We start from the raw sequence: 10,095 nt of genomic DNA, 5'->3' as shown, positions 1-10,095 counted from the left end.
CTGCCGCCCAACCCACAGCGCTCGGGGTGGGGGAGCAGGGAGTGCGCGGGCCGCCGGGAGAGCGGGGCGGGCTTCGGGCGAGCAGACTGCGGGCAGAGCTCTCAGACAGGGGTTCGGTGCAGGATGGTGGCGGCCTCTCTCTCCGGGCTCAGCCGGACCGGCTCCGGGCGGCTTGAGGCGCGCTGGGGGACCAGGCCGGCCGCGCTCCCGTCCCTCCTCCACGGGGCTGGAATCTCCCCTGGGCAGCGCCCCCAGCTCCACCCCGCTCAGTAGCGCCGGTCCGAGCCCCTCCTCCCGTTTCCGCTGGCAGGAGCTGGAGCCGTGTTCTGCCGTGCCGCTGCAGCTCCCCCACCACCCGGCCTCATCCAGCACGGCCCGGCCCCGTCCGGCCCGGTCCAGGGACGTGCGGGTGAGACTCGGTACCGCAGGGGACGGCGGGGAGTTGTGGGTGCTTCCCGGCCTTGTGACTTGGCTGGAGCGGGGAGCAGGGGGGCAGCCGGTGGCGGTGGTGCTGGGGACTGGCAGTCGCAGGGTTCAGGGGCACCATCCTGGCGGTTGCAGCACCGGGGAGCGGCTGGGTCCCGGCGGGGTGCGCGTGGGAGAGAGGTGCGTGTGGTTCGTAGGAGCGAGGAGCGTGTGGTGAAAACAATAACCCCCCTCCCCCCTGCGTCTGTGTAATTCTTGCGGAAACAGGAAAGTTTGTTCGGGGGGACGGGACGAGCCCACGGGCGTCTGTGTGAGCGGTCCTGCACTCCTCCGGAGAGCCCGCGCTGCCCATCTCTGATGGGAGCAGATGTCTTCGGCTGGAAGCAGCTTTCACTGCCGGGGAAAATACGCCTGGAGCAGCGCTACTGGCAAGCGGGGGCTTCCTTTCTTTCCCCCTTGCACACCTCCCGAGGCTGCAGCTGGGTGCGAGGGCGCCGAGCCGAGCCTTGGGTGGTTCGGAGTGCGGAGAGGACCGCGAGAGGGAAGCTTGGGTGGTAAGAGGGAAGCTTTGGTCCAGAGGCAGTGCGGGAGGAAGCCCGCGGCTGGCCGGAGGGCTGACAGCTGTCTTTGGCAGCGCTCCGCAGAGGTGGTGTCTACAGTTCCTGCCTTCCTCCTTCTTACGTAGAACTTGACTCTGGCATTGCCTCTTCCTGTACAAGCTTTTGGAAACTTTTTTGGAACCTTGGATATCCGCTTGTCAGTGTGCTCCTGATGGGAGGTAGCAGCGCTGTGAGCTCTGCCTCTCAAAAACGCCTTCAGTTCCAGAGGTTTCTGATGGGCAGAGAAGGGATATGGTATGGGAATGCTGTGTTGAGAGAAAAACAAAACTACAAGGGTGAATAAAGCTGCATTTCTCTACTTATTCCTTTATCAACTAATATGTTATGTGCTTTTACTCTGTGTAGTTTTCTGGTTTGGAGCACAGGGCTAGGAATGGGGCATCTGATTTTCTTACCTGACTGCATGAACTCACCTTAGTACTCTGGGGTAAATCACCTGGGATCTGACTGGGATATTCTCCAGAATAGCCATGAGAGTCAAATTGTGCAATTTGTTTGCTCTTACTCCTAAATGGGCCTAAACTTTACTTGTGGATGCCAAAGCTGAACATGTTAATGTAGCAAAGTTCTTAGTTACAGGTGCCAAGGTAGTTTTAATGGTTTATTTGTTGATAGAGGAAGTTCTTTATAGCCAGGGCATATAATGGCAAAGGATAGTAGCTGCTGAAGAAATGTATTCATATGAGTTGTGTTGGTGTAGAATGTGGGTCCAAAGTGAGCACTCAGTAATTTAAAAAATCCCAAAAGATAAATTATTAATGTGATGTGCATGGGGTTGATAATACCAAGGAAAAAAGAATCAGTCATAGTTCTATGCCCTTTCTTCCCTTTTACATTTTTTCTGAGCTCCAAGAATGAAAACGGATGGAGCTAATGTAGCTTCTGCCTCCAGATCTTTCCCTTTTGTATTTTTAGACCTCTAACGTTCAAATTGCAAATCCTACAGACAAGGCTTCTTCTATAATGGGGCTGCAGAACATATGGTGAATTTGGTTTCGGGCATCTGCACTTTCTTTAAAACTCACTCTCATGAATAAAGCTGCATGAGAAGACCTTGGGGTCAGAACATAGCTAATGCAACATCATTTGCATTATTCAGACAAAGCTCTGCTCTGACATTAATCTCTATTGAGGACAGTAGAGGGTTAACAGGGAATGTTGGTGTTATCTTGGTTATTATTGTGGTTATTTTAACAGCAAATAGCCATCTGAGATGCATATCCCGCAGTCTTTGCTTTCTTTGCTATTTTAAGTTATTTTCTTCCAAAGCATGCCAAACCTCAGCCTGTCCATGAGGGTATTTCCAACACAAGTGTGTATTTTTAGTGTTTAACCCCTCCCCCTCCAAATACGGAGACTAAAATATTGCAGTGAAACAGTGAAAAAAGGGAACAGCACCAGATAAAATAGCACAACAGCACTGAGGCTGCAGCGCTGGTTGGAGGGGTTACTTTCACATTTGTGGCACATGTGAAACCAGCAAGTTAGCACTAGAGAATACAAGACTTTGCTTCAGTATTACTCTGTGAGAGCTGGTATGGAGGTGGTTTGGCCTTGATCTGAAGAGACTGCTTGTTTTAGAAGCAGTATGTTAATATTACTGTTGCATTTGTTTTTTACAATTGAAAGCCTATCTCACATTTTATTTTTTATCATTTCAGAATTGTGCTGTTTGCAAGTGACTGATGTCCCATTATTTTTTTACATTGCAAGAATATCACTACAATTATCAATGCATAATGAGAGATGAGAACACTTCAAAGAAGCTGGGTATGGGCCAGCAGTATGCCCTGAAAGCAAAGATAGCTGACATTGTGCAGGGTTGTATTAAAAGGACTGCAATCACTATACCTAGGAATCATAGAATCATAGAATGGTTGGGTTGGAAAGGACCTTAAGATCATCTAGTTCCAATGCCCCTGCCATGCACAGGTACACCTCACACCAGACCATGTTGCCCAAGGCTCTGTCCAGTCTGACCTTGAACACTGCCATGGATGGAGCATTTACCACTTCTCTGGGCAACCTGTTCCAGTGCCTCACCACCCTCACAGTAAAGAACTTCTTGTATCTAGCCTGAATTTCGCCTATTCAAGTTTAAACCCATTACTCCTTTTCCTACCATTGCAGTCCCTGATGAGGAATCCCTCTCCAGCATCCCTGTAGGCCCCCTTCAGATACTGGAAGGCTGCTATGAGGTCTCCACGCAGCCTTCTCTTCTCCAGGCTGAACAGCTCCAACTTTCTCAGCCTGTCTTCATACAGGAGGTGCTCCAGTCCCCTGGTAATCCTTGTGGCCTCCCTCTGGACTTGTTCCAACAGTTCCATGTCCTTATGTTGAGGATACCAGAATTGCAGAGTGCTCCAAGTGAGGTCTCATGAGAGCAGAGTAGAGGGGCAGGATCACCTCCTTTGACCTTTTAAGTTTTTTTGAAAGTGCTTTTTCCTTTTGCTGTCAAAGTTTTTATGCAACCTCTGTCATGCTGTTCGAATGCCTGATATTTCTGAAGGTGGAAGTGACTAATAGCTAGGGTATTTATTTCCATGATCCCTGTTGCAAATGCAAAAGAGGAAACAAACTGCATTAACTGGTGAAAAGCTGGTAATACTTCTGAGGCCAAGTCACTGCATGTCTAGAATCAGCTGAACTCTGTTAACTGAGCTTTAGTTTTGACGCTGATACTGTTAAAGTAGACCTTCCCTTGCTGTGGACAGTCTTCACTGATTTACAAATTCTTGGACTGGTCTGTGTATACTCATAATAAGGATATGATGGAGTATATCAACCTCATGCAGGTATAGGATCACTGTTGTTTTATCCTTATGTGGCATGTCTTGGGAGGAGGCAGGGCTAGACTGGAGAGGGAGCTCAGGGGGGTGTAAGTGAAAATGCAGGAGTCTTGAGAAGGCAGTAGGGTAAGGGTGAGGAAGTCTGTGGCCTTCCCCTGGGAGGAAGGACTGAAAGGGAAAGATGAGGTGGTACACTGAACAGAGCACTGAAATGTCACATCCAGCAATTCTGAAGGAGACTTAGCTCAAAATCTTGTGACTCTGACCTAGGGAACAGGCGTCAACTCAAATCCCGAAGAGCAGAGGGCTTGCTTTTGAAAGTGTATTTTCCTTTCTCTGTGTCTAGGGGTGTTTTTTTTTCAGCCATAACTGTGAGCAATTCATTGTAAGGTGGTTCTGCCCAGGGTGTTCAACTAACTTTATTGTGAATAGTTCTTTGATTTCTCAGATATGTACTTATCCCCAGATCAGGTTTGCATTGCATTTTATGTTAAGACTGTAGCAAATGAAGGTTGTTCCTGTGCTTTATTTGAAGAAAGTGCAGCTGAAGTTGTGAAGAATTGAAAACAGTGTTCTAAGAACATCCAGTATGTCATTTCCACTGGAGGGCGGTGTGCAGAGTATTGTTTATATGTATTAATTTACCTGTGGACAAAATACCATCAGAGGAATGAGATAATGACTCTGGCAAAAGAAGGTGCCTCTACTAACAAGCAGACAGGAGCACGTCTCCTTGTAAAATAAAAATCTAAATGGCTGGCTTAAAAACCTGTAAAGGAAACCTTCCAAATATAAATATGATTCTCTTTCACACGGCAGAGCATTTGGATCTCTCCAAGTGCTGTCTCACAAAGCTCTGCCAAGTAACAGTGGTTCTTGAGTGCTAAGAAGGCTCTTACTGATCTGTTTACCAGTGGCACACATTAAAGGGAGTCTTAACCCCAGTAAGAGATTTACCACCCCACTCCTCCATAAGAGACAAGATTTCACCTTTTCACCTGTAAGTCTCATGGGTTTGTTACAGGCCCTGGAAAGACCTCAGTCCTTCCTGAGACCCTTGAACAGATCCTCGAGTCTGATTAGCCTGTCAGAGTTCTCTACAGGGGTTCCACCAGCCAGCACACTGTATCAGAAGGTGATTTGACCATTCTGTTCAGGGTACACAATAGCAGATTTACCACCAAGTTAAACAAAGTTTTTGAGTAAGCTTTTAAGCCAATTTTAAGTCAGTTTGAGTCTCTGTAAATTCGCACAAAATACATCTTAATTGAGAATTTTTATTGTATAATTTCATGACATTTTTGAGATTTGAAGATTGAAGGTGACTTTAACATACAAACTGTGAGAACAAGCATGAAAATAATATATAAAGCCAACTAAAAATCTGTCATTAAATGTGCACAGAGTACAGCTCTTACCCAATAGAAGATGCATTCAGCCCATCAACCAATCCCAGCAGTTGTAATGGGATCTTCCCTCTCATTTTCCTCCCTCAGTTTCACGTATTTATACAATTTATACAATTTGAACCAGTAACCCCATGTAACCTTCCCATCTTCTACCAATTGGTCAACTAATTTGTGTAAGGACTACATAACTAAATTAATTAAATGCAAGCTCAGGGGAGGGTTTCCTGAGCTGGACAGGGGTCTTTTGACCTTTGGGTGTGATTTTTTAATATTGAATTGAGATTATAGTGAGGAAAGTTCACCAAAAGGACCCTTCATCATGTTTTTCTCAGTTGTGAAAAATGTATTTTGATGGTTGCTTAGGTTTTGTCAGTATGTAGCAGACTTCAGGAATAGTCTTTCTTTTTTAGAAGTTCATTAATCTTATTTTTCTCAGTCTTACTTTCTTCAATTCCGTTTTTCTTGGTCGTGTTTTTCCTCAGTCTTTCTTTTCTCAGTCTGCCTACAAGGCCAAAGCCTCTCCAGCTATCAGTTCTCATTGTAAATAACTGTTATTTCTTGGGTCTCCTGACCCTTTAGAGACTCTTGTATCTCTTCAGGCTCATTCACAGTAATACAAGTCTTCATTTCTTGCCTAAATACCTTTGGAATTTTAACTATATATAGTTCAAATATATGATTGTGGAGCTTGAGCATGTATCTGTAGAGCTTGAGTGCCTCTAATCATACATATTTTGGTGTAAAATTCTCTCACTTTCCAAGCCTTGTTTGTCAGCTGCTAGGCAGTTTATCAGTGCATGGGATCTTCACTTTCCTGTACCTGCAGAGAGTAAACCAGAGCTTGGTTGTGGTGTCTTCACTCTGCTCTACTCTCCATTAAGTTTATCTCAGCATATGCCAAGGTTGCCTGGGGAACTGTTGTAGGGTAGATTATGTACATATTAACCACATTCCATCCCAGAAGTAGCAGCTGCATTTTACCCTAAAATTTCTTTAGTATTGTAACACAACTTTGAGGATTTGGGGGGTGGGAATACTCTTTAATTTCCCCCATTATTCCACACCCAGCAATGGTGAAAGCAGCAGGACAGGCAAGACTTTTGCACTTCATAGCATCTGGGACACTACATACTACCTGGTACAGCAGCAGAGCAGCTATGGGGAGGATATAGGTGTAGATACCTATTTTTGGGCTATTTGGTACCAGAAAAGATGCAGAACAAGGGGAAAGAATTACAACTCTGGAAAAATTTCCAACTTTTACCCCTCAAAACCACTTGGAATACAGGCTGGATTCCACACTGTGAAGCTTCTCCTTTTTCTGGTGGGTAACAGGAAAGGCACAGATAGTATTTCACTTGAATGTGGTTGTAGAAAGTAAGCCATGGTAGAGTGATTGCTGGGACCAGTGGTCTTTAGAGGGATATGAAAGAGAGGAAGAAGTAATTGTGAACAGGTACTTTTTGGAAGTGTTCTTTATCCAGTATAGAAGGAAAAGTGGAAAAGACTGAAGCAGAGGAGGGATCTTCTAGGGAGAACCAGGAGGAGGAAATGAGGGCAGTCTGAAGTTCCCACACCAATGTAAATTCATCTGCATAGCTTTCAGTCTTCCAAGTTCCATGTTGTCCCACCCTTTCCTGATGGATAGTCACCACAAAATAGTTGCCAAGAGTTATACAAAAAACTCTTTCCTTTATTAAAATAATTCCTCAAGATACCTTTTTTAAAAGTCAGTTTTCCCTGAAAAATTCACCTTTGTAAGGTTCTTTTTTTTCCCCTCTTATGCTTTCCTTTTCTTACTCTACCAGTTCAAGTTTCCTACTTTCCAGGGACCCTCAAGCAATTGCTATAATGTCTTGTTTTCTTTTATGAAAGCAAAATGTCCTGCATATGTCTCATTATAGCTTGGTTTTCCCAGCTATGTGGTCTCCATCTTCTACTCTTCCTTCTCATTCTGTTCTCCATCACTTCCTCTTTGAAGATCCGAGGAAGCTTATTCTGTGATAAGAGAACCACACATTCTGTTTTGTGGCCTGTAGTCCATTTCTTCCTCACTGTCTTTACATTAAACCCCAACAAGGGAAACAAACCTACTTAAAGTAATTTAGATATGGAACTGATTTTTCTGAACTGCTTTTTAAAGAGCTTAAAAGAGAAATGTTGCTTCATGCAGGAATCTCCACCATTCTTTCTGCTTTAGTAAAGAGTATTTTATTCCTCTGTTTTTTAAACTTGAATGTAATTTCTCAAAATCATCTCAAGTCACTTGTCTCTTGAAGGTGCTAAGGCATCCCTCTCCTTCACTCTTAAGAGACACTTAGAGGTTATCTTCTTCACTTCATGTCCTTAAGTCAATAGAAGAATATAGCTATCAGGCTGTTTCTGCTTGGATCACTAGACAGCCCTGTTACTGTTTCACAGATCTGAAAGTGGTTAGAGATGTAGATTTAAATTTTATTAATAAAATGCACTCATCCCATGCTTCAAGTGCAAAATAACCCCACAGCAAACTTGAACTTGCCAGTGACAGCCGAAGTAGGCATTTACCTGGTGCTGATGGTGTTAGTGCAAGGCATCCATTTACAAAAGCAGACTTGCTTGTTTGCTCTTGGGACATGATTTGAGGAACTGAAAGATAAGTATGCTTTATTTTAGAGGACCAAGTGTGGTAATGCACCTAACAGTTACCAGGAGACCAGTCAGGAGGAAAGAGATCTGCATTTTCTTCTAGGTGTTGCTAGCCTTCATATGAGACTTTTGGTTTGGAAGGCAGCCCTGTCTTGTGAACTCCTGCTTGGAACAGTGGATTGGACAGATTGCCTACCTATTGAGTGTGGTTCTCCACTCATGTTGTATTGGGTTTCTGGCAAAATTTTGGGGGGTGTGTGGGCACTACAGAGGTGGTTTCTGTGAGAAGCTACCAGAAGCTTTCCCCTTGTCTGTTAGAGCCAATGTCAGCTGGCTTCAAGACAGACCTGCCACTGGCCATAGCTGAGCCCATCAGTGATGGTGGTAGTGCTTCTGGGATAACATGTTTAAGAAAGGGGAAAGGTTACTGTGCAGCAATAACTGCAGCTGGAGAGAGAAGTGAGAATATGTGAGATGAACAGCTATATGGACACCAAGGTCAGTGCAGGAGGGAGGAGGTGCTCTGGGCATCAGAGCAGACATTCCCCTGCAGCCCATGATGTGGACCACAGTGAGATAGGCTGTGCCTGAGCTGCCCATGGGGCTCCATGGTGAGCCTGTGGATGTCCATGGTGAAGCAGATCTCCACTTGCAGCAGGTACCTGTGCTGGAGGAATCTGTTCCTGAAGGACTGTCCCCCATGGAAGGGACCCACGCTGGAGCAGTCTGTTCCTGAAGGGCTGCACCCATGGAAGGGACCCACACTGCAGCAGTCTGTTCCAAAAGGACTGCACCCTATGGAAGGGACCCACGCTGGAGCAGTCTATTCCTGAAGGGCTGCACCCCATGGAAGGGATCCGTGCTGGAGCAGTCTGTTCCTGAAGGACTGCACCCATGGAAGGGATCCACACTGGAGCAGTCTGTTCCTGAAGGGCTGCACTCAGTGAAAGGGATCCATGCTGAAGCAGTCTGTGGCCTGTGGGAAGGACTCATGTTAGAGAAGTTTGTGAAAAGCTGTCTCCTGTGAGAGGGACCCCACGCTGGACTAGGGGAAGAGTGTGATGAGTCCTCCCCCTGAGGAGGAAGCAGCAGCAGCAGAAACAATGTTTGATGAGCTGAGTGTAATCCCATTACCTTTCCCCTTGTTCTGCTGGGGGTGGGGAAGGAGATAGAGAATTTGAGTAAAGCCCAGGAAGAAGGGAGGGGTTGATGGTGAAGCTGGTGTTATTTCTCATTATCCTATCCTGGCTCAATTGGTAATTAAACTAATTTCCCCAGGTCAAGCCTGTTTTGCCCATGATGGCAACTGGTGAGTGATCTCTCCTTGTCCTTATCTCAACCCATGATCCTTTTGTTATAGTTTTTCTCCCATGGCCAGCTGAGGAGGGGAGTGGTAGAGTGGCTTTGGTGGGCACCTAATGTCTGGCCAGGGTCAGCCACCACACACACAGACAGCATGGTGAAAAAAGTAAGATTTGCATCATCATTTATGGCCACAACCTTGTGCCTGCCTGAGGCCTGTAGTCAATCTTGGGGGATATGAACTGAGCTCTTCAATTGTATCTGCCTGTGATTTTTTTTGTCTCCCAGTTCTGGTCTATCAGAAGATAGTGTTTCTTTGAGTTTGTTGTCAGCATTTGCCCTGGTCAATAGGAAAACCTCTTTTCTGTAGTAGTTTTCTTGCAACCATTTAATTTTTCTTAATTTTATTGTATAAACCTGGCTTACATCAGGCCAAGCAGTGTACCTCTCATATGGCTAGGACCACTACCTGACACTGGATAACATGATTTGAAGACCATCTCTGCCTTTGCTACAGGTCATGCTGTGTTCATAACAGGCTTACATTAATGGTGAATGAAGTTCCTCTTTTTATATATAGCTGACAGCATATTGTGTGTGCCATCAGTTTGATTAACTAACTAATATCTGTGCAGTGGGAAACTTGGGTTATTTAATTTTTGATTTTTAAAAATACTTTTGTCTTTTGCTAAGCCACATTTAACTTCAATATGATGAATTCAGTTGCTGAAATTGTTGTCTCTTGTGTTTCTAAGGAGCTAGCTTGGTTGGCTGGTTGCCTGCATGCACTTGACATACAAGCTGACATCAGTGATGAGTGTAGCGTTCATACAGTATTAGTTCACTTTATGGAAGATGCATAGAACTGATGTGTATGATATGTTGGGGTGTCCATGTGCTCTAGAAGGTATTGTAAATAGA

General features: G+C 45.2%; 1 protein-coding gene across 2 annotated transcripts in view; it reads left to right on the top strand.

The window, feature by feature from the left end:
- Positions 1 to 294: 294 nt before the first annotated feature.
- TSPAN9 (tetraspanin 9) overlaps positions 295 to 10,095 on the top strand; it is a 170,316-nt gene continuing 160,515 nt past the window's right edge. The window contains exon 1 of one of the 2 annotated variants that reach the window (XM_031050089.2): positions 295 to 409. The gene's annotated coding sequence lies outside the window, so the exon portion shown is untranslated. Of the gene's footprint in view, positions 420 to 10,095 lie in introns of both variants that reach the window. The other variant, XM_031050088.2, reaches the window with a different exon arrangement.

The sequence above is a fragment of the Melopsittacus undulatus genome, chromosome 5, assembly GCF_012275295.1.
Source record: "Melopsittacus undulatus isolate bMelUnd1 chromosome 5, bMelUnd1.mat.Z, whole genome shotgun sequence".
Taxonomy (NCBI): Eukaryota; Metazoa; Chordata; class Aves; order Psittaciformes; family Psittaculidae; genus Melopsittacus; species Melopsittacus undulatus.
Note: the sequence above shows the minus strand (reverse complement) of the source record. Positions and strands in the feature narration are given on the sequence as shown.